Source organism: Lutra lutra, chromosome 2 (genome assembly GCF_902655055.1).
Source record: "Lutra lutra chromosome 2, mLutLut1.2, whole genome shotgun sequence".
In the NCBI taxonomy this organism is placed as follows: Eukaryota; Metazoa; Chordata; class Mammalia; order Carnivora; family Mustelidae; genus Lutra; species Lutra lutra.
Genome location: NC_062279.1, coordinates 87,057,572 through 87,080,456, shown reverse-complemented (window position 1 = coordinate 87,080,456; position 22,885 = coordinate 87,057,572). Strand labels below are relative to the sequence as shown.

Here is a 22,885-nt window from a genome sequence, read left to right as displayed (position 1 = left end):
GCCAATTATCAGGTTAGATTGCATTCTGTTCCTAGCTTACTAAGAGTTTTTAAAATCCTGAATGGATGCTGTATTTGTTAAATGCTTTTTTTAATATTGATATTATCATATGGTTTTTATTTTTTATTCAGTTGATAGCAGTGAATTATATTTTCTTCTTGAAGATTTATTTGAGAGAGAGCATGAGAGTACACACTCAAGAGAGCAAGAGTGGGGAGGGGGCAGAGGGAGAGAGAGGGTCTTTTTTTTTTTTTTAAGATTTTATTTATTTATTTGACAGACAGATCACAAGTAGGCAGGGAGACAGGCAAAGGGAAGAGGAAGCAGGCTCCCCGAAGGAGCAGAGAGCCGGATGTGGGCTCAATCCCAGGACCCATGACCTGAGCCCAGGCAGAGGTTAAAGGCAGAGGCTTTAACCCAGTGAGTCACCCAGGCGCCCCTCTTGAACTCTTTCTGCTGGAGTTTATTTTTGTAGTGAAAAGAACAAAGCAACTCTGGGTCATTTTTAGGTGTATTATGCTTTGAGTAAATGTTTTGAGGTTGTTAGAGCCAGGACCTGAGGAAGGAGGGGCCTACAAATATGGAATGGGGAAAGGCAGAAATGAATCCTATGAGGATGGATTGGAATTTAAGGTATTAATATGAATTCATTATTTTTGAAACTAGTATATGTATATGTACTTGTGCCTACATGTACATCTGTATATACATCTATGGACATGTATGTGCACATGTATTTGCATATGTGTATATTTGTGCACATGTATTTCCTGGTAGCTCTGTCCAACAAAAAGGCTAAGAAGAAAAGAGCAGCAAGAACACTTAATTGCCAAATCTTGATCTTTAAAACTATTACCAGCACAAAGGAACCAGAGATCCTCAGAAAAATTGGCTGATTTCAGGCCCGGGCAGGGTATATGCCAAGTGAACCTGTATCATTTTCCTTTTTGGTGGACTGGACACTGTGAAAGAAAATATTTTTGGAAAAAAAATGGGAGCGTTTCATAAGAACCCTGTTGGGTTTCCTACTGGTCCAATCTAGATTAATTTAATTGTCAAATAAATATAATAAATTATGAATCTGTCAAAGTAATTCATTATTCATAGTAATAAACTGATAAATGAATAGCTAAGGGAGGTCTCTTGCTTACATTAGAATTCTGAGTTCTAGAATTGGCAGATTGTCAATTTGCAGATTATAGTAAAGATAAGACAGGACAAGAAACATAACAAATTGGGGGGGATATGGATGAGGAGAAGTTTATTTCCACAATATTAAAATGTCTCCCCACAGATGACCTTTTATTTTTGAGGTATAAAATTGGGATTATACATTGGTGACAACAACAACATGGGGCAGGTGGATACCATGCGATTCCAGATATGACATCCTCAGGGGACAGGACATATCATCATCTGTGTAGTAGCCTGGCCAAAACTGCATAACCCGAATCTAATCATGAAGAAACATTAGACAGACTCAGACTGAGGAGCATTCTACTTAATAAAAAGGGGAGGGAGCTGTATCCTTCCAAAAAAATCAATGTCATAAAAGACAAAGGATGTAGAAATGTTCCATTTTTTTTTTTAAGATTTTATTTATTGATTTGACAGAGATTACAAATAGGTAGAGAGGCAGGCAGAGAAAGGAGGAAGCACGCTCCCTGCTGAGCAGAGAGCCCCATGCAGGGCTGGATCCCAGGACCCTGGGATCATGACCTGAGCCAAAGGCAGAGGCTTTAACCCGCTGAGCCACCCAAGTGCCCCGAAATGTTCCATTTTAAAGGAGGCTAAAGAGAATTACTACCTGCCCCTAGATTGGATCCTATACTGGATGGGAGGGGGGAATACTATAAAAGGACATTATTGGACCAGTTAAAAAAAAAATTGGGGATGTGGATACTAGAGTATATAATAACATTGTAATACTGTTCAAATTACTGAAGACAATGTACTATGGTTATAAAAGAGAATATTTCTATTCTTAGGAAATGCACATTGAGTCAGTGGAGCAAAGGGTCATGGTGTATATAATTTATTCTTAGTTGGTTTAGAGAAACAGTAGTGTGTGTCTCTGTGTGAATGGAAAGAAAGTGCAAGAGAGCACATGAGCACAGATGATAAAGCAAAGAGAATAACATTAACAGTTGGTGACTTTAGATATAATGGTGGTTTTGAATTTTTATATTTGCAGCTTTTCTGTAAGTCTGAAACTATTTCCAAACCAAATATTTAAAACATTTTAAAATATCTGCCCTTTATTTTTAGAGTTTCTTTATTTATAAAGAGCATGGTTCTTTGTCTGGAACCAGTTTGGAATGAACATTTTTATAATATTTTCCTGTGTGTTGGTGTTGTGTCTCTGCAAGCCAGCCATTGTTGAATATGACAGCAGTCCATGGAAAATGTCACTGTGTAGACAGTCTAAAAAGTTTGGGGAGGGAAACTATTTACTATAGTGATTACTTTAAATTTCTAGAAGTATTAGTTGCAAAGTCTTCAGAGTTGTTTTCACTTAACTGTTGGAAAATTAGAATGGTAATTTTATATAAAAAAATCTAACTGCTGCACCCTGATTAGATTTTCTTGTTTTGTAAACTCAGAAAGATTGTAAATTTTAGCCTAAGAGTGTAGTTGTTTGTTCATTCAAAAAATGTTGGGGCCCCTGGGTGGCTCAGTGGGTTAAAGCCTCTGCCTTCGGCTCAGGTCATGATTCCAGGGTTCTGGGATCGAGCCCTGCATCGGGCTCTCTGCTCAGCTGGGAGCCTGCTTCCTCCTCTCTCTCTGCCTGCCTCTCTACCTACTCTGTCAGTCAAATAAATAAATAAAATCTTAAAAAAAAAAAATGTTAACTGAATACCTCCCATGAGCCATAACCCTTTCTAGGCATTGAAGATATAGCACCAAACCAAACAAAGCTCTTGCCCTGTGGATTTTATGTTTTTGTGGGAGGATATGCAAACAGGAATAGAAGTGAGATAAATGTATGTTAGTAACACTGAAGAAAAATAAACCAGAGAGATGGATTAGGGAGGGATCTTAAGTAGAGTAGCCAGGGAAGACTTAGCCCAGGAGACATTTGGGCAGAGATCACAAGATAGTGCAGGAGTGAGGCATGCAGAGATAATCATCTGGAAAAGCCTCTAAGGCAAAGAGAATAGCAAATGTTAAGGCTCTGAGATAGGAGTATGCTTAGCATGAATAAGGAATAGCAAGGAGGTCAGTGGGAAAAGAGGTCAGAGGTAATGGGGCCAAATTATGTAGGTTCTTATACAGTGTTTTAAAGATTTTGGCATTTTCTCTGCCGTGAAAAGCCATTAGGAGATTTTGGGCACAGAAGTTACATTATATGAATTATGTAAGATTATCAGGATCACTCTGACTGCTTTGATGAGAAGAGACTGAAGTAGGGCATGGGTAGAAGTTGCAAGGCCAGTTACTAAACTATGGAAGAAATCCAAGAGAGATTATAGTTACTCTGGTCAGGGTCTTTAGATGATGAGAAGTGGTCAGATTCTGGATGCATTTTGTAGACAGAGTCAGTACAGTTTGATAATAGGATGGAGAGAGGTAAGAACTTTAGTGATGAGTGTGAAGAGGAGAAACAAGTAGCGGAGGTGAGGAGTGGCCAGTGAGATAGGATGAAACCAAGGGAAACCAGGAGAGTCTTTGTTTTGGAAACCAGGTAAAGAAGGAATATCAGGGCTTGGTGAGTCATGCCAGTTGCTGCGGATAGATCAAGTAAGTTGAGAACTGACTGGCCTTTGGATTTAACAATAGGTAGGTAATCGGTGGCCTTCAAGTTCAATGGCATATTAGGAAGCAAAAGTCTAACTGGAATGTGTTCAATTTGAATTGAAGAATCTTGAAGACAGACGGTGCGGACAACTCTTTTGTGACCTTTTGCGAAAAGGCAATCAGAAAAATTGGCATAACCTAGAGCGGTGTTTGTTTCAAAAGGTTTGTTATTATTGTTTGTTTTCTAATGATTGGAAGTATATGCATGTACTAATGGTTTGCTCTTTCTGGAGGAGGAAACTAGGAAGTTGATGATATAGGAGAGAAGTGGGCCTTCAAAGGTAGGGGCATGATATCTAGTATCAAAATGGAGGAGCTAGATAGACTTTGACCCAGAAAGTTCAAGCATAGTAGAAGAAGTGAGTAAGTGTGGTTCCGGAAGTTCTTTTCTGATTGTTTATGTAGGAATCAAGGCCAACATGTAGAGTGATTCAGATGTTATGTGCCTTTTGATTTTTTTTTTTTCCTGTATGATGTGGTTTATCAAGTGATCCACCAGGAGTCCTGAGAAGGTATAGGAGGGCTATAGCCTTGCTTGATTAAACTTTTTTCAGACATTCAGCTTTTTGTTACTCTTTAGTCTGTCTGATTTGTAGAACACTTGAGAACAGATTCCTAAAACCCTTCTGGGGCTATCTTGGAATTTTTTTTTCCTTACTGATATTCAGGCCAAGGAGTATGATTTTAAGATCCTTAGAATTTTCATGTTAGATATAAGAGAATAAACTTAAAGACATATTTAGGCCAAGGAGGTGTTGGGACCCCCAAAATTGAGTACCCCAATAATGGGTCCGTGATTAAAGGAGCGAGACTGATAAAAAGCAAAGGTCAAGCAAAGCTTTATTTCGCGCCAAGCATCAGGAATCAGACCCACCGTCAAACAGACTGGTCGGGGCCGCCCCTACAGAGAGGACGACCCCTCTCTGCTTTCCAGACTAACTTTTATAGAGCAAAGGCCATGTGGTTGGGCCTTTGCTCTATAAAACAGGCCACACAGGCCAAAGAGATTTTAACACATGCAGGAAACTCCACAGTGATGCTAGGCGACCAATTGAATTACAATTTACCCTAGTAGGCATTTGAACCAGCCTATCACCTAGTTCAGAATTGGCGCCCAAAATGTGCCCAAAGGGCGGGGCCCATACTCCTTGGTAGCTAGGAGACAGTATGCGTCCCCACTGACTGAATACCTCCATCTGGCCCGACCCACCCTTGTATTTGGACTTTGTTACCTGGGACTGATTTCCCGGACTTGCTTTTAAATAAGTTCCCCTGGGGTGGGGGGACAAGGTCAATTTAAGCTTTACAGCAAAATGGCAGTTCAACCGGGGTGGGGCTGCTTTGGCTGAATAGGCCCTTACAGAGGTACAGCTAATTGTCTAGCCAAGTTTGGAATCAGGATCTCTGTTATCTTCTAATTTATAAATTTAATTTTGAAATTCAATTTTTATACCTGTGTGCATATTCATACATTCAAACTCACCCCTTTGATAAATAACTGACTTATTCTAAATCGGAGGCAGTCAAAGCAGGAAATAAAAATATGTAAAACGTCAGGGGCAAAATGAGAACTCTGTCTAAAGTGTGACTTAAATTGTGTTTTGTATAAAGCTGCTGCTTGAGTTTATATTGCATATTGCAATTAGAGTGCACTGAAATCATGTCAATGCATATGTCCTCGGCTGATTTTATATTAAAATAAAGGGTTGTAGGGGTACCTGGGTGGCTCAGTCGTTAAAGCATCTGCCTTCGGCTCGGGTCATGATTCTGGGTCGTGATCCCGAGGTCCTGGGATCCAGCCCCGCATTTGGCTCCGCGCTAGCAGGAAGCCTGCTTCTCCCTCTCTCACTCTCCCTGCTTGTGTTCCCTCTCTGGCTGTCTCTCTTTCTCTGTCACATAAATAAATAAAATCTTTAAAAAAAAAAGATTGTAAAACAGGATTATATAATATTCTAGATTTCTGGTATTTTAAGACATCTGTAAATTGCATTAATATACAAAAACATTTGGTCCTGTAGTTCGCTGTTACCCATTCTGTCTGGCCTCCTACTGTTCTGTTTCTTCTTCTTTTTTTTTTTTTTTTTTTTTAAGATTTTATTTACTTATTTGACAGACAGAGATCACAAGTAGGCAGAGAGGCAGGCAGAGAGAGAGGAGGAAGCAGGCTCCCGGCGGAGCAGAGAGCCCGATGCGGGGCTTGATCCCAGGACCCTGGGATCATGACCTGAGCTGAAGGCAGAGGCTTTAACCCACTGAGCTACCCAGGCACCCCTGTTTCTGCTTCTTTATCTCAACACTTACCTGTACCTAGTAGTTCAAAATGGGTAAAACCAAATAATCATCCAAAATACTAAAATTTCTATGAAACAATAAATGGGAACAAACAGCTGAGAGGAAGTGGCAAAATATGTGAATAGGCATTTCATAAAAGAGGAAACATGAGTTAGCCAATAAATCTGAATAAATGTTCAGTATCTTTAATCAACAGGAAAAAGCAAAGTTTGACCACAATTCGATGCCATTTTATAACCTCAAATTAAGTTAGCATTACTAAATATTGGATGTGGTTCAATAAAACAGGTAGTTCACTATGAATGGGTAGTTGCTGATGGGACTATAAGTTGGGGAAAATAAAAATTGGCATCATCATGAAAAATTGAATGTATGCATATTTCTCAACTCCTGGGCACAAACATAAGAGAAACTTTGGCACATGGAGCATAGGACATGTGTATGAGAACTTTTATAACAGAAATGCTTATAATAGAAAAAAAAAACCTGGGGGTAAAATAAGATACTAGTGTAAGGAAAATGGATAATTATGATATATTTATCATATCTGCATATATATATCTGCATATATCATATATATGCAGAATTATTTTTCAGTGAAAACGTATGAACTACAACTAATGCAACAACATGGATGAATTTTTAAAACATAATATTGAATGAAAAAGTCAAACCCAAGAAGATGGGAGCTGTTTAATATCCTTTCCACAGATTCAAAAGCAAATAAAATGAAACACTATGTTGTTGAGGGATATGTATGTATGTGATAAAAAATATTTAAGATTTTATTTATTTATTTGAGAGAGAGCAAGCAAGAGAGCATATGCACAAACAGGGGAAGCAGCAGGCGGAGGGAGGAGCAGACTCTCCACTGAGCAAGGAGCCGACTGGGACTTGATCCCAGGATTTTGGGATCATGCCTTGAGCTAAGGCAGCCACTTAACCGACTGAGCCACCTGGGTGTCCCTGTGATAACCTTTTTTTTTTTTTTTTAAATTTTGTTGATTTGAGAGAGAGGGAGTGCCTGCGGGGAGGGGCAGAAAGGGCAGGAGAAAGAATCTGAAGCCAACTGAGCACATAGCCAGGTGCAGGGCCTGATTCCCCTACTATAAGAACATGACCAGAGCCAAAGCCAAGAGCCACCCAGCCACCCGCTGCAACACTTTTTAAAAAACCAAGTAATAATAAACAGAGGACTGCATAGCAGTTACTATAGGCAAAAGGGATGAGAGAGGTGGGCATGGGAGGGGCGAGCAAGTCAGGAAAACGTGACCAGTAAATTCGATTTAGGTCCTTGAGTTGGGTGGTAGGTATCTGGGTGTTCACTCTTTTTCTTTGAATTTAAAACATTTTATAAGTGACTGTTGTATGTAACAAGAAGTTAAAATATAGAGAAGCCATATTCTGAAGTCACACATTAGGAGACATGTCTTCTCTTTTGCTTATTCCCTTAAGAGCCACTTGATTTTTTTTTTTAAGATTTTATTTTATTTATTTGACAGAGAGAGAGAGAGATCACAAGTAGGCAGAGAGGCAGGCAGAGAGAGGGGGAAGCAGCCTCCCCGATGAGCAGAGAGCCCGATGCGGGGCTCGATCCCAGGACCCTGGGATCATGACCCGAGCCGAAGGCAGAGGCTTTAACCCACTGAGCCACCCAGGCGCCCCAAGAGCCACTTGAATTCTTAACGTCACTCAGTCTTTCACTAGAGGTATCTTGTTTTAAAGTGTTTTATCTGATTAAGCCTGTGTCTGCCATCTGTCAGATCACTTAGTAGCAACTTGTTGGATGAATAACCGCCTGAATGATTTGGGATAATAATTCAGGATTTTTCTTTAAAACTACCTAAGAGGTACATTTTGAAAAATACTTTTCCTTCCATCTCCAGATAGACCATAAAACTAGGTTATTGTTTTGTAGGCTTTTGAATGATAATTAACTGTATATTTCAAGGAAGTATTTCTTTTCCTTTTTTTTTTTTTTTTTTTAAAGTAAAACTCTTGGGGGCACCTGGGTGGATCAGTTGGTTAAGTGTCTGTCTTTGGCTCAGGTCATGATCCCGGTGTCCTGGGGTTGAGTACTGCATCCTGCTCAGTGGGGAGTCTGCTTGTCCCCTTCCTTTCCACTGGTGCTCTCGCCCACTATCTCGGTCTCTCTCAAATAAATAAATAAAATATTTCAAAAAATAAAGTAGAACTCTCTTTTAACTATTTTTTAAAAGTAATCTTTACACCCATTATGGGGCTTGAACTCAACCCGGTATCAAAAGTCACATGCTCTACTAACTGAGCCAACCAGCTGCCCTTTGAAGGCAATATTTCTGATTATGTTTTAACTGTTAATAGCATGATCAGATTGATTAACAAATACATGACAAAAACAAATAATTGATCAGAAAAACAGAATGTTGCTAAAAGAGGAAGCTGTTTTCAGGTATATTGTTTTAGAGTTAGAAGGCTTATGGGAATTATTCCAGGCTCCTCCTTTTTGAATAAAGGCACTTTGGGACCAAAGAAGTAATTGATTAAGATCATAGAACTTGTTGAGTACAGAGTTAGGAAAGACCAGAACCTAGATCTCATATTCATATACTGGTGTTTTCATATTGAAATATTGAATGGTAAATAAAATAAACATTGTTTTCAAGACTTTTTTTTTTTTTTTTTTTAAGTAATCTCTATACCCATGATGGGGCTTGAACTCACAACTCCGAGATCAAGTGTTGCATGCTCTGCTGACGGACCATCCACGTGTCCCAAATAAAACAAACATTTAAATATCCTATATAAGGCATGCTAAGTAACTCAAAGTTGGGTTATAACCATTAAGTGAGGAAGCACTGTTTTCTGATTTTAATTTAAAACAAATGACATTTACCTTTAGATACTTGACAAATATACCTAGAAAACTAATATGAGTTTTTTGCTTTTTTTGCTCATATTTGGTTTCCCAAAAAGAGACAGTGTGATCTGTGTTATACAAATGAATATTGGACTGGAAATGGGAAGAATTAGATTCTGAACCTGGCTCTGCCACTAAGTAACTTGAGTTGTCATTGATTCTTTGCATAACTTTTCCTGGTCTCGGTAAAGCGAGGAAGCCAAACCAGATGGTTTATAGAGACCAAATTTAAATGACTCGATATTCTTTATGGATTTTAGATAGCAGATTTTATCTGTCTTTTTTTTTTTTTTTTAAAGATTTTATTTATTTATTTGACAGAGAGAGATCACAAGCAGGCAGAGAGGCAGGCAGAGAGAGAGAGAGAGAGGGAAGCAGGCTCCCCGCTGAGCAGAGAGCCCGATGCGGGCCTCGATCCCAGGACCCTGAGATCATGACCTGAGCCGAAGGCAGCGGCTTAACCCACTGAGCCACCCAGGCGCCCGATTTTATCTGTCTTAAATAAATCATTGTCATGTGTTCCGCTGTTAAACTGTTGCCAACAAATGAGAAGATAAAGAAGGAATCAGTAGAAAATGAATGACTTATTATGCCAAAACATACTCTGAAAGTAAACTCGGTGTTTTTTCCTTTCATCACAGGTATAATACTTCTCCACGTCTGCTTCAGGAAGAAAGTGCCTGCCACTCCTGTTGTTTCTACGCAGGTTCATGCCAGCCCAGAACGGAGAATCAGGTCAGTTTTATGATTGTTTTATCTGTCAAACAAGGAGCCAGGAGCAAGAATCGTCATAGTCTTTCTCACATCATTGCACTGTAGCAAGACCACTGAACTCTGACTCGGAAGAGCTGGGTGTCAGTCCTTCTTTACCACTAATGGCTGGGTAAGCTTAGGCACACCTGCTTTCCTGAATGGCTTGTAGTTTTCTGCACCAAAAAAAGGGATATGTTAGAACAAATAATCTTCAGTTTCAATGTTGGCTTTAAAACATTATTATTTTTATTGTAGGTACCTACATAGAATAAAATCATGGTGTTTAGAACATGTTTTTTTTGTTTGTTTTTTTTTCTGGAAAAATCTGGCTGTAAACGTAGGCTTTGGAACTGTTAATTCTATTCTGATTCCTATGAATGTCTAGTTTAAGTGGTGAGCTATGTTGTGAGGCACTTGAGAGTACCACTGCTTTAGTTTCAGTATTTTACTTGGCTTTATTGTTACTAAAAAGCTTTTTACATGAGGTTGTTAGTCCTTCAGTAATATTTTTCAGTTTTAGAGAGGGTACCTATTTGACCATGTTAGTTCTCTATTGATTGCACTTGATGCAATTCAAATAGCTTAAGCAAAAATGGGGAGTTATCAGATGTTTGGGTGTATATCCCAGGGGACACCAGAAGAGCCAGGGACAGGCAAATGCAACAAAGATGTACAAGAAGAACCCAGGAACCAAATGCAGTCAGGTTTTCCTCATGCTGTCAGTGAGTGCCTCTCCTGTGTGTCTGTCTCACTGTCTTTGGAGAACTGGCTTTCTTCATTTTCCCTTCTTTGTCCTGGGAAACAAGTTGTCACCACTTCCCTCACTCTTTGTCCTGTAGTTGAGACTCCAAAGAAAGGCTGATGCTTAATTTCCCAAAACAGACTGATTCTTCCCCCCTCCTCCCAGTGTTCAGTTTCCTTTAATGACCCCCATCTCCCTGAAGGGCAGGTATAGGCAGCTAGGCGATGGCAAAAGATGTTCACTTGAAGATCTTGCCCTGATTGTAGGTTTTGCCCACATGCTGGAAGGCCCTCTCCCAGGAAAAGTACTCTGGAACCATTGCCTGGGTCTTAGACTCTTGATTCTTAAGTAGGGTACCCCAGAATATGTTATACCTTGGTCATTTTAAAACTTGGCAGTGACTTTCTTGACATCTTTGTTTCAAATCCTGTTCTCTGAAAAAGGATCTGATTTATTCCTCCTAAAATGCAGATGACTCATAATAGAGTGTTACCCCTTCCAGGTGTATTTATATTGTAATTGGGATCAAACATTAACCTAAAGTTGTATTTCCCAAACTGTGTAGAAGTGAAATCTTGACTTCCAATATATATAACAATGATTAACATAGTTGAGAGAAAAGCATCAGGGATTGAAAGGCAGTGTTTTAGGGTTTAGGGAGTGGGAGAAAAGGAGCAACCGTGTTTGTGTAGTCAGAGAAGGGTGGATAGATACTCATATACATAGTTCTAAGGTAGCCACATTATAAAATTGAATATAGCAAATAGAAGAAAAGCTTTTCTACTTAACTTTCTGAAAAAAAGATTTGAAGGTAAGAGAAGGGACCATTAGGTTTAATCTAAGCTCAGCTACTATGATTTTGCTTAAATTCTTTATCCCCTGTGTACCTCAGTTTACTAAATCTAGGCCACTCACCAAATGTGTGACCTTAACTTCTAGACATCAGTTTCTTCATCTTAAAATTGGAATTGATGATGTTGATACCTCAAGTTTCTTGTGTGGAATTACTGTATGTTAAGTGTCCTAAACTGCTCCTACCACATCAGTATCCTCAATTTTTGAAACGAGTGGATTAGATTATATGATTGCTGAAGTCCCAGCTGACTTTTAAAAAAAACTCTGTGGTCTAAGATTTTTCTGATACTGTTAATGTCTTTTTTCAGAATTAAGACTTGGAAGCTTTGGCCATCCACTTGAGCTCTGCATAAAGGCTAATTTTGGTACTGCCAATAAAAGTTACTTTGAATCAAGTATATGTATTAGTTCTCTCTGGCTATATGTATTAATTTGTTAGAGCTGCTGTAACAAATTACTACTAACTGGGTGGCTTAAACAGAAACTTATTTTTAGTCTTATGGTCTGGAAGCCAAGAATCTGAAATCAAGGTGGCAGCAGGAATGGTTCCTTCTGAGGTCCTTGAGGGAAGGCTCTATTCCAGGCCTCTTTCCTTTCTCTGTCATTTTATATCATCATCCTTCTCTGTGTGTCTTTCTCTGTGTCCAAATTTCCCCTTTTTATAAGGATACTAGTTCATGTTGGATTAGGGCCCATCCTAATGACCTCAGTTTAACTTGATTACCTCTGTAAAACCTGTCTCCAAAAAAGGTCACATTCTGAAGTACTGGGGATGAGGACATCAACATATGAATTTTCAGAGGGACACATTTCAACCCATAGCACTACATAGCAAATTACACCAAAACTTCATGATTTAGGACAACAAATGTTATGTTACAGCTTTTGTCGGTCAAGAATCTAAGCTGACTCCTCTGGTTCAGGGTCCCTCACAGAGCTGCATTCAACATGTCCACAGGGCTGTGGTTTCATCTGAGGGCTCTGGGGAAGGATCTGTCTCTAGTTCACTCATGTGATTGTTCGGCTGAGGGCCCCAGTTCCTCATATTGGCTGTTTGCCAATAGCCTACATTAGTTCCTTTATAAAGGTTCCATATGAACCTTTGGTTTGTAATGTAATCATGGAAGTGGTAACCCATTATTCCCTTTTCTCTTCATTGAGAGTGAGTCACTGCAGCCCTTGGGTGGCTCAGTTAGTTAAGCCTCTGACTCTTGGTTTTGGCCCAGGTCATGATCTCTGTGTCATGTTCTGTGCTCAGCACAGATTTTGCTTTGCCCCTCTCCCTCTTCTCCTCCCGCTGCCTCCATGTGCTCTTTCTCAAATAAATAAATAAAATCTTTAAAAAAATTCTTAAAAAAAAAAAAGTGAGTCATTAGGTCCAGCCCACACTCAGGAGAGAGGATTATACAAGGCTGTGTATACTAAGAGGTGGGGTCATTGGGAACCATCTCTGAAGCTCCCTACAATAGTACATAAAAATGAGGGAAGAAGAAAATATGCTAGGTGGAAAAATACATAAGTTATTTGATATTATTCAGAAAGCTTAAGTCTTCAACTTTTTTTTTTTTTTTTTAAGCTCTACTCCCGTTATGGGGCTCGAACTCATGACTCCCAAGATCAATAGTCACATGCTCCACTAACTGAGCCAGCTAGGCATGCCTAGTCTTCAACTGTAAACAGAAGTTTAATACTCGTATGCCATGTGACTTTATAAGAAGAAAGTACCTCCTTACTCTTACAAAAAAAAAAAAAAAGAAACTTTTATCTTCAATTTCCCTTTTCTTTTTTTTTTTTTTTTTTAAAGCAAAGTGGTATTTATTTTGTTTCAGTTCATTAAATCAGTTATTTTTTGGTCCTTTGTAGAAATCCTCACACAGTACCTGACTTTTCACTTTGCTCAGTTGTTAAACTGTTATTTCTCATAAAATATCCAAAGGCCAAATCTTATTTCTCTAAAAAGATTGAAGAATAAGAGGTCATTAGTAAGATTACTTTAATTTTATCAGCTTTACTACAGTGGCTTTTTACAACTAAGTTACATTTTAAATTGGAAGAAGTTGTCAGACATTTGTGAGGATATTTAATACACCAAAGTGGGAAATTACAGTCATAATTACTTCTACAGAATGTAGTGGCCCAGTCATGCCTGCACTGTCTACCAGCTAGTGGTTCTTAATATTTACATTGATGGGGGCATACTTGGAAAATATGCTTATGGGTTCATTTTTGTAATCTTTGTTTTCAAAGGCAGTATGGTATATTAATTTTAATCCACACTAGGTTTGGAAGTTTAAGTCATTTCATGCTGTACAAAAGTAAAATGAGTATGAATTCAATAGAATTTTTATGTGATATCTGTTTTTACTTGTTAGCGGGGTGTGATTTAACAGAGACCATACGGAATTTTAAATTGAAGACTTTCTTTTGATACGTACAGTGGATTGGGAAATGCATTCTTATTTTTGAGCAAATGGTAATATTTTTTTCTTAGGAAGAAAGCTCTGCTGCATTGATTATGACAGAGAGGAAGTTTTATTTATTTATTTTTAAAGATTTTATTTATTCAAGAGAGAAAGAGAGCATGCACTAGAGAGCGTGGGGCAGGGAAGAGGCAGAAGTAGTCTCCACACAAAGCAGGAACCTTGACGTGGAGCTCAATCCTGCAACCTGGGATCATGACCTGAGCTGAAGGCAGATGCTTAACCCACTGAACCACCCAGGCGCGCTGAGATAGAGAGGAAGTTTTAAACTTAGGCTCTTAGGTTTCTTTGTTAACAGGATATTGAACTGCGAGTTTTGTGTATAATTTGTCTTCTTTTTATTATTAAAATTTCTGGGAGTAGATTTATGACTAGATTTGGGACTTCAGACTCTCTGAAGAAAATAGTGTTGAGTATTTTATGGCTTAAAAAAATATCACCCAGGGGCGCCTGGGTGGCTCAGTGGGTTGGGCCGCTGCCTTCGGCTCAGGTCATGATTCCAGGTCCTGGGTTCGAGCCCCACATTGGGCTTTCTGCTCAGCAGGGAGCCTGCTTCCTCCTCTCTCTCTGCCTGCCTCTCTGCCTACTTGTGATTTCTCTCTGTCAAATAAATAAATAAAATCTTTAAAAAAAAAAAAAATCACCCAGAAATGAAAGTTTATATAGAATGCATTCTATCTAGAAAGATATATTGAAAGAGTTTAAAAAGTTCAAGAAATGGTACTCAATACAGTATGAAAAGTACAGGTATATTTAATGTGAAGCTTTTAAACTACAAAGTTTTTAAAAGTTTTTATTTATTTATTTTTTAAAAGATTTTATTTATTTACTTGACAGACGGAGAACACAGAGAAGCAGGCAGAGAGAGAGGAGGAAGCAGGCTCCCCGCCAAGCAGAGAGCCCGATGTGGGGCTCGATCCCAGGACCCTGGGATCATGACCTGAGCCGAAGGCAGAGGCTCTAACCCACTGAGCCACCCAGGCGCCCCTTAAAAGTTTTTATAATCAGAAAAAAATACAAGTTGAAAAGAAAAATAGCACTAATTAGGGTGTTGGGATTTTAAGTTTTAATTCAGTTCTCTTCTATTTCAAGAAATGATACCTAAAGTTTGGGACTTAAAAGTATAAATCATTTTTTTTTTTTAAAGATTTTATTTATTTGACAGAGAGACAGATCACAAGTAGGCAGAGAGGCAGGCAGAGAGAGAGAGAGGGGGAAGCAGGTTCCCTGCTGAGCAGAGAGCCTGATGCGGGACTTGATCCCAGGACCCTGGGATCATGACCTGAGCCGAAGGCAGAGGTTTTAACCCACTGAGCCACTCAGGGGCCCCTATAAATCATTTTTATCACACTTTATCCCCTTTTGTGATCCTCCCCCCTGCCAGCAGACTTTTGGTTATTGACTAGAGCTAGAGGTTTCTCTGACTTTGTCTTTGAGTTATTTTTGACCCTAAGTATCCCTTATTTGGCTCTTGTTTTGAGGACAAATTGTGTATTGATCGTCATTGATAATATGATTTTAAAAAATTGTATAAAGTTTAAAAGCAGGGATGAGTGAAAACTGCAATGTAATGTATGTTTTGGTTAAGGTACCAAACTTAGCCATATTTCTAAGTTTAGATCATGGTGTCGTTGCTTGTATTTCTTTGCCCTCGTATATACATTTCTTAATTTCTCTTATTTCCTCATCTATAAACTGGGTTTATTAATAGTATTTAATAGACATATCATAAGGGTTAAAGGAGGATATGCTTGCAAAGTCCTCAACAGTATACCTAGCACATTGTAAATAAAAGCTAAATTTATGTTAGCTGCCATTCATTGTTGCAAGCAATGGCCTTAAGTCACTTTTACCTCTGAATTTTTGAATGTTAAAATATAAATAGAATGATGTCCTGCTAATGATAGTATATAACACTTAATGTTTAGTTGATTACACAACTTATTAGCAAGCCTATTGTCTTTATTTTTGATAAGTAGAATAGAGTTTGCATAAAAGGATATGAGTTTAGAGCCACTGCTAAAATTATTGACTTAGGAAGGGGAAGAAGGGAATGGAGGAAATAAGTATGCTGTTTTCGCTGTAGGTCTGAGGAGCTGTTATGGCGTTACATATCTCTAACACAGGGAGGTCAACTTTTCTTTTCTTTTCTTTCTTTCTTTCTTTTTTTTTTTTTTATTAAAGATTTTGTTTATTTATTTGTCAGGGAGAGAGAGAATGAGCACAGGGAGACAGTGGCAGGCAGAGGCCGAAGGAGAAGCAGGCTCCCTGCTGAGGAAGGAGCCGGATATGGGACTTGATCCCAGGACACTGGGACCATGATCGGAGCCGAAGGCAGCCGCTCAACCAACTGAGCCACCCAGGAGTCCCAACTTTTCATTTTTGTTTTCTTTTTAGACTCTTACTGCTAGCCGCCCCCTTCTGTTTTTTGTTCTGTTTTGTCCTGGGAGGAGGGAGTGGGAGAAGGCATCCCTATACCCTTCACAGTCTTGTGAAGGATGTGTCTTCTTTCCTGTGATTGGATTGCCCCTTGTCTCAGTTTTCTGAAGACCTTTACTACAGGCTGCCGTTTGGTGTATTAACCTGCTTGTGAGATGACTGTCACCACTTGGGAGCATCCTAAGAGAGCTAAACTCCTTCTCCTTGTAGAGGAAGGATCTATGCTTAAGTTAAGGGAAATGTGGAATTTCGGAGGAAATCTCCTGTCTCCTGTTCACATACGTTTTGCTCCTAATTTGGTGAGAGGTCAACTTTACCTTGCCTGAGCACTTTTTTTTTTTTTTTTTTGGTGCTTTATGTAAATGAAAAGTAAGAAGGCCTCCGCTCTTCTTAAGAGTTTGTAATTTGGAAGTTTTGTACAACAAATGGTATAGAAAGAGGACAGGAAATGAGAGGAAATCTAAAGCATAATCTCTCAAGCTGCTTTAATGTCTTCCTTTTGTGTGGTGATAGAGAAACCTCAAAGAGCCTAGCCTAGGAGCGTCTGGGGGGACTCAGTCAAGCATCTCCCTTTGGCTCAGGTCATGATCTCAGGGTCCTGGGGTCCAGCCCCGTTGGGCTCCCTGATCAGTGGGGAGTCTATTTCTCTTCCCCTCTGTCCCCCACTCTTACCACTTGTGCACGCCCGTGCTATCTCTCAAATAATTAAATAAAATCTTAAAAAAAAAAAAAGGCTTAGAGGCTCCTGAGTGGCTCAGTTGGTTAAATGACTACCTTCGGCTCAGGTCATCATCCCAGAGTCCTGGGATGGAGCCCCACATCTTGCTGCTTCTTCCTCTCCCTCTCACCCTGCTTGTGCTCCCTCTCTCGGTGTCTCTCTCTGTCAAATACATAATAAATAAAATCTTTAAAAAAAAAAAAGCCTAGTCTAGAATCATATTTGGAAAGTAAAGATTCAGTATTTTTTGATGGAATGAAGGATTGTTGTGAATATGTTCGTATGCTGTAGTAGAATGTGAGTTAAAGAATGATTTATTTTTTCCCTTTTTAATATAGTTTTAGATTTATAGCATAATTGAGCAGATAGTACATAGTACATAGACTCACCCTACCCCTACCCCCCGACCCCTCTACACCTTGCACAGTTTCTTCTGTTATTTTTTTTAATGTACATACAATGTATTACTTGTTTTAGGGGTACAGGTCTGTGAATCATCAGTCTTACACAACTCACAGCACTCACCATATCACATACCCTCCCCAGTGTCCATCACCCAGCCACCTTGTCCCTCCCACTCCCTTCCCTTCCAGCGACCCTCCGTGTGTTTTGTGAGATTAAGAGTCTCTTATGGTTTGTCTCCCTCTCTGGTTTTGTCTTGTTTCATTTTTCCGTCTCTTCCCTTATGATCCTCTGTCTTGTTTCTCAAACTCCACATACTAGTGAGATCATATGATAATGTCTTTCTCTGATTGACTTATTTTGCTTAGCATAATACCCTCTAGTTCCATCCACGTTATTGCAAATGGCAAGGTTTTATGTGGGTTTGTTTGATGGCTGCATAGTATTCCATTATATATATATACACACACACACACACACACACACACACACACACCATATCTTCTTTTTTTTTTTTTTTTTTTTTTTTTAGGATTTTTAGTTATTTATTTAACACGGTGGCGGGGGGAAGAGAGAAGGAGGGAAAGGAAGAGAGGAAGTAGAGGCTGGGGGAATGGCAGGGGAGAAGCAGGCTCCGGCTCAGCAAGGAGTCCGATGTGGGGCTCGATCCCAGGACCCTGAGATCATGACTGAGCCGAAGGCAGCAGCTTAACTGACTGTGCCACCCAGGCGCCCCACACCATATCTTCTTTATCCATTCATCTGTTGATGGTCATCTAGGCTCTTTCCATTGTTTGGCTATTGTAGACATTGCTGCCATAAACATTGGGGTGCACGTGCCCCTTCAGATCACTACATTTGTTTCTTTAGGGTAAATGCCCAGTAGTGTGATTGCTGGGTCGTAGGGTAGCTCTATTTTCAGCTTTTTGAGGAACCTCCATACTGTTTTCCAGAGTGGCTGCACCTGCTTGCATTCCCACCAGCGTGTAGGAGGGTTCGCCTTTAAAGAATGATTTCAAAACATAAAGGGAAGTAAGGACACATTCTTTCTAATTTTTTTTTTTTTGCTTTTTTATTTAAAAAAATGTTATTTTGGATCTTTAAAAATTAGGCTATCTTGGTTTTTTCCACGTTCAAAGAATTGATAAAATTTATAATGGTCGCCCTTTTTCCCTTCCTCCTTTACTCCTTTCCTTCCTGGTTTCTGTTGACATAATTTTTGACCTTTCAGTTTGGTTCTTATTTTTTGGCCTTACTGAGCATCCTGTAGGAAGCAAATCACATTATCTTGCGTTCATGATGGAAGAGTTGTTTTTCTCATTACAATATCTCTAGCTCTTTCTTCATTATGTAATGGCCTAATCCAAAAAATGTTTCAAAAAGCTCCATAAGAATGAATTTTTGAGTTATCTCAGAGCGAATCATGGTTAAAAACTTAAACTTTTTGAGATCAGAGCTAAGACTTGGTTGTTTAAAAATCTTTTAAAATTAAAAAAAAAATCTTTAAAAATATTTTTACCTTCTCCAGCAACAGATCATCCTGATGCTTAGCTATATCTAAGTGGGCATTCAGGAATGAGGGCTTCTTTTCATGGTCAGTGGTTGCTGAAGGAAAGCTTTTACAAAATATTATGAGAAGACAAGCTGTTCCCCATGAGAGGATACTTCTTGGTTTATTGGTGCAGAGTCTATATGATAGAAATTAGTTTTTTTATGTGGGTTTATCTTTATCTCCCCTGTTTTTTTGGGATCAGTTTTATGTTTTTCATGTCTTATGTCTGCTTTCAAGGAATTCACTTGTATAATATCGTAGATAAATGAAATCCACCCTTTTCCTTTGAATAATATTTAGTGATAATATTAATTGTGGTGTACATTTACTATTTCCTAGATTTTTCATATATTACATCATTTATTCTTCATAACAATCTCGTGAGATTAATTCTATTATTATACTAATTTTTATGCTGTTAGAAAAGCAGGCATAAGAAGTAACTTGCCCACAGTTTCAGAATTAGGTAATGTTAGAGCCACAATGGAACCTAGGAGTCTAGCTCTAGGGCTCAAGCATTCACCTGCTCTGCTATCCTGCCTATCTTATACATGAGGAATGATATCACTTACTTCTTTTCCCTAAAAGAATGTGAAGTGTTTGTACTATATCTGAATTTATAGTTGAAGATAGTAGCCTGTGAACATTCTTTATATTAAATATGGGCTTCAAATATTTAATTATATTGTTGAGAAAAGTAAGAAAATATCTACTAATAAATACTTGAAGCAGAATGATTTGTTCTGTCTTCTCTGTTGACCCCTGTATAAGGTTAACATTTTATTTTGGGGAAGAATCTGTTGATTTGAAAGTAATTGAATCCCAGATTTTGCTATATTCCAATTGTATTTTTGATCTTTAGTTTTTTCTTTTAACTCATTTATTTCCTTTGAAAGTTCTGTACCCACACAGATGTCCTTAACCTTTTCCTTTTTTTTTTTTTAAAGGCAGTAATTTTGCAAACAATTTCCTGGTACTAAATATTGTACAATTCAAGTACAGGAAGTACAGAACTGAATGTTTTTATACTCATTCTCCGTTTCTTTTTCTGGACTTGCTTATATTGTTTTTGTTTCTCTCGACCAAATGCTTTTCTTTGCTTTTTTAATTAGTGTACAGTGGTCAGTTGTAGGTGTTAAGTTCAGCTAGCTCTTGGCCCCCATAGCTAATTTTCACAGCTACCACATTTAAATTCTAACTTGCTAGGAGAGAGAATCCATTTGTTTCATGTTAGGAAGGATATCCATCACTGTTCAGTCAGCTATTGCTGGAAAGACCCTGTTATGATTTATAAGAGAATTGGCTTTTCAGTGAATGGGGCAGGGCAAATTCTCTTAAGAAGGGCTCATGTGGGAGTGCCACAGAGGCTCAATCAGTTAAGTGTCCGACTCTTGATTTCAGCTCAGGTCTGTTCCCAGGGTTATGGGATCGAGCCTGTCAGGTGCTCAGCATAGAGTCTGCTTGAGATTCTCTCTGTCGCCCTTTCCATCTGCCCCAAACTGCACTCATGCTTGTATTCACTCTCTCTCTAAAATACATAAATAGAATCTTTAAAAAAAAAAAAAAAAAAAAGAAGGGCTAGTGTAGGAAGAAATCTCTTTAGTATAATAACTAAAGCAAACTATTATTCATGAGAAAATTTTTGAGGTTTTAATATATTTTAAGTTTATTGATTTGAATTAGCTCTTTGCTTTTTCTTATCTGTGTAAGTATTGGGATTTTGTGGCAGTCTTATTTTCTATGGTTCATAGTTGATGAGTCTGGGATACAGTTGAAGTCTAACTTAATAGTGGAAAATGGTCTGTGAATTAAATGAATGAATATATTAGCCATATCTTATTTTGAAGAAGTATTTTGAAGAAGCATAGGTCCTAAAAATGTATTTTTTAAAGTTTTATTATTTAAGTAATCTCTGTACCCAGTGTGGGGCTCAAACTCAAAACTCTGAGACCAAGAGTCACATGCTCTTCTGACTGAGCCAGCTAGGCACCCTAGGGCCTAAAAATATTTAAGCAGTGTCCTCTGTGGTGTATATTTTAGAAAAAAAAAAAAGAAAAGAAAAAAGAAAAGTGTGGTGGTGTCAGTCATCTTTTTTACTTTAGGTTTATTGTACTCTTTTCTGCATGACTTACCACAGAGTTAGGCCTCTGAGAGTAGTAGGGCCTTTTAAGAATAAAAGAGTATCACAGAGTTAGCAGAAAGGAGAACATGTATGAGGTGTGTACAAATAATTCACAGATAATGGAAATACACTTTGCTCCATGACCTTTTGTGTGTCTTGATATAAGATGTTCTAATGCAGACTGTAAACTACAGGGTTTAAGGAAAGATTTGTGCAGTATAACTACAAATTTTCATATTTGGTAACATGGGAAAAATTAATGGCTTTATGTTTAAAGTATTGGTGATGTAAAATAAATTTGTTTATATAGGAAAAAGAAAGAGTTATCCTTTTGTGTATTTACAACCTGACCAGAGTGGTAACCCATTTTAAGATTTATCAGTTAGCATTTTGTAGACCTATGGGAGGTTTCATATTTTTGCTCTTTCAAAAATAACGAGAAATCTAGAAACCATTGGAGACTGCTCAATGGTTTTATACCTCTCCTTTTATTTTTTAAAAGTATTTATTTTAGAGAGTGAGAGAGGGTGTGTGTGCATGAGTGGGGGGAGGGATAGAAGGGGAGGGAGAGGGAGAGAGAGAATTCCAAGCAGACTTCCCGCTGAGTGCAGAGCCCTGACTTAAACCAAAGTTTGCATTTTGAAAATTTTAAACATCCAGAAAAGTTTAGTGAAAATACAGTGTATATCCAAATACTTTTCAACCTTGTGTCATTAATTACCAGTGTTTTGCCACATACATTCCTATTGTGTTTATATACATTTCAGGGAGGAGAGTGGCATTGCTGAACCATTTGAAAGTAATTTCAGCCATCATAATACTTAACCCAAAAATGATTCAGCACACACCTCCTAGAAATAAGGGCATTTCTCTACATGACCTTTATACTGTTATCATAGGAAACAAAATAACAGTAATTTAATAAACTGTCATGTTATTTTTATTATTATTATTATTTTTAAAGATGTTATTTATTTATTTGACAGAGAGAGATCACAAGTAGGCAGAGAGAGAGGAAGAGAAGCAGAGGCTCCCCGCCAAGCAGAGAGCCCGACGCGGGGCTCCATCCCAGAACCCTGGGACCATGACCCCAGCCGAAGGCAGAGGCTTTTAACCCACTGAGCCACCCAGGCACCCCTATTTTTATTTTTTTAAAGATTTTATTTATTTATTTGACAGAGAGAGACACAGCGAGAGAGGAAACACAAGCAGGGGGAGTGGGAAAGGGAGAAGCTCCCCTCTGAGTGGGGAACCTCGTATAGGGCTTGATCCCAGGACCCCGAGATCACAATCTGAACCTGAGGCAGATGATGAACCTACCAAACCACCCAGGCGCCCCCCCCCACGAGATTTCTTTTATAGTTTTTTTTTCAAACAACAATCTAGTTAAGGTCCACACATAACATTTGCTTGTATCTCTTTATTCTAGATTAGTTTTTCCTATCCTTTTTCCCTCCCTCCCTCTCTCTCCCTCCTTCCTTTCCTCCCTCCCTTCCTTCCTTCCTGCCTGCCTGCCTTCTTTCTTCTTCTTTTTTTTTCCTTTTTAAATGATACTGACCTTTTGAAGAGAGTCCAGAACAGTTTTCTTGTAGCAGTCCACATTCTGTATTTGTTCCGTCCTGGTGCCTGCCCACTGAATTTGAAAAATATTCCTGTCACAGGAGCAGGAAGCCACATGAGATATATATGGCAGAATTTGTAGGGGAATTACATAGTGACTGGAAATAGTTATTACTGGGTTGAGGTTGACAAATGAGAATAAGGAAGGTTTCTTTCAGGTTAATGGAACAGAACCTGGGAAAAGAAAGAGGTTAAAGGGAATGCATATGGCAG

General features: G+C 38.6%; 1 protein-coding gene across 8 annotated transcripts in view; it reads left to right on the top strand.

Moving 5' to 3' along the window:
* WDFY3 (WD repeat and FYVE domain containing 3) overlaps positions 1-22,885 on the top strand; it is a 279,105-nt gene that overhangs the window by 24,626 nt on the left and 231,594 nt on the right. For all 8 annotated transcript variants that reach the window (XM_047717875.1, XM_047717871.1, XM_047717877.1 and 5 more), the window contains exon 2: positions 9,631-9,724. The gene's annotated coding sequence lies outside the window, so the exon portion shown is untranslated. The remainder of the gene's footprint in view (positions 1-9,630; positions 9,725-22,885) is intronic.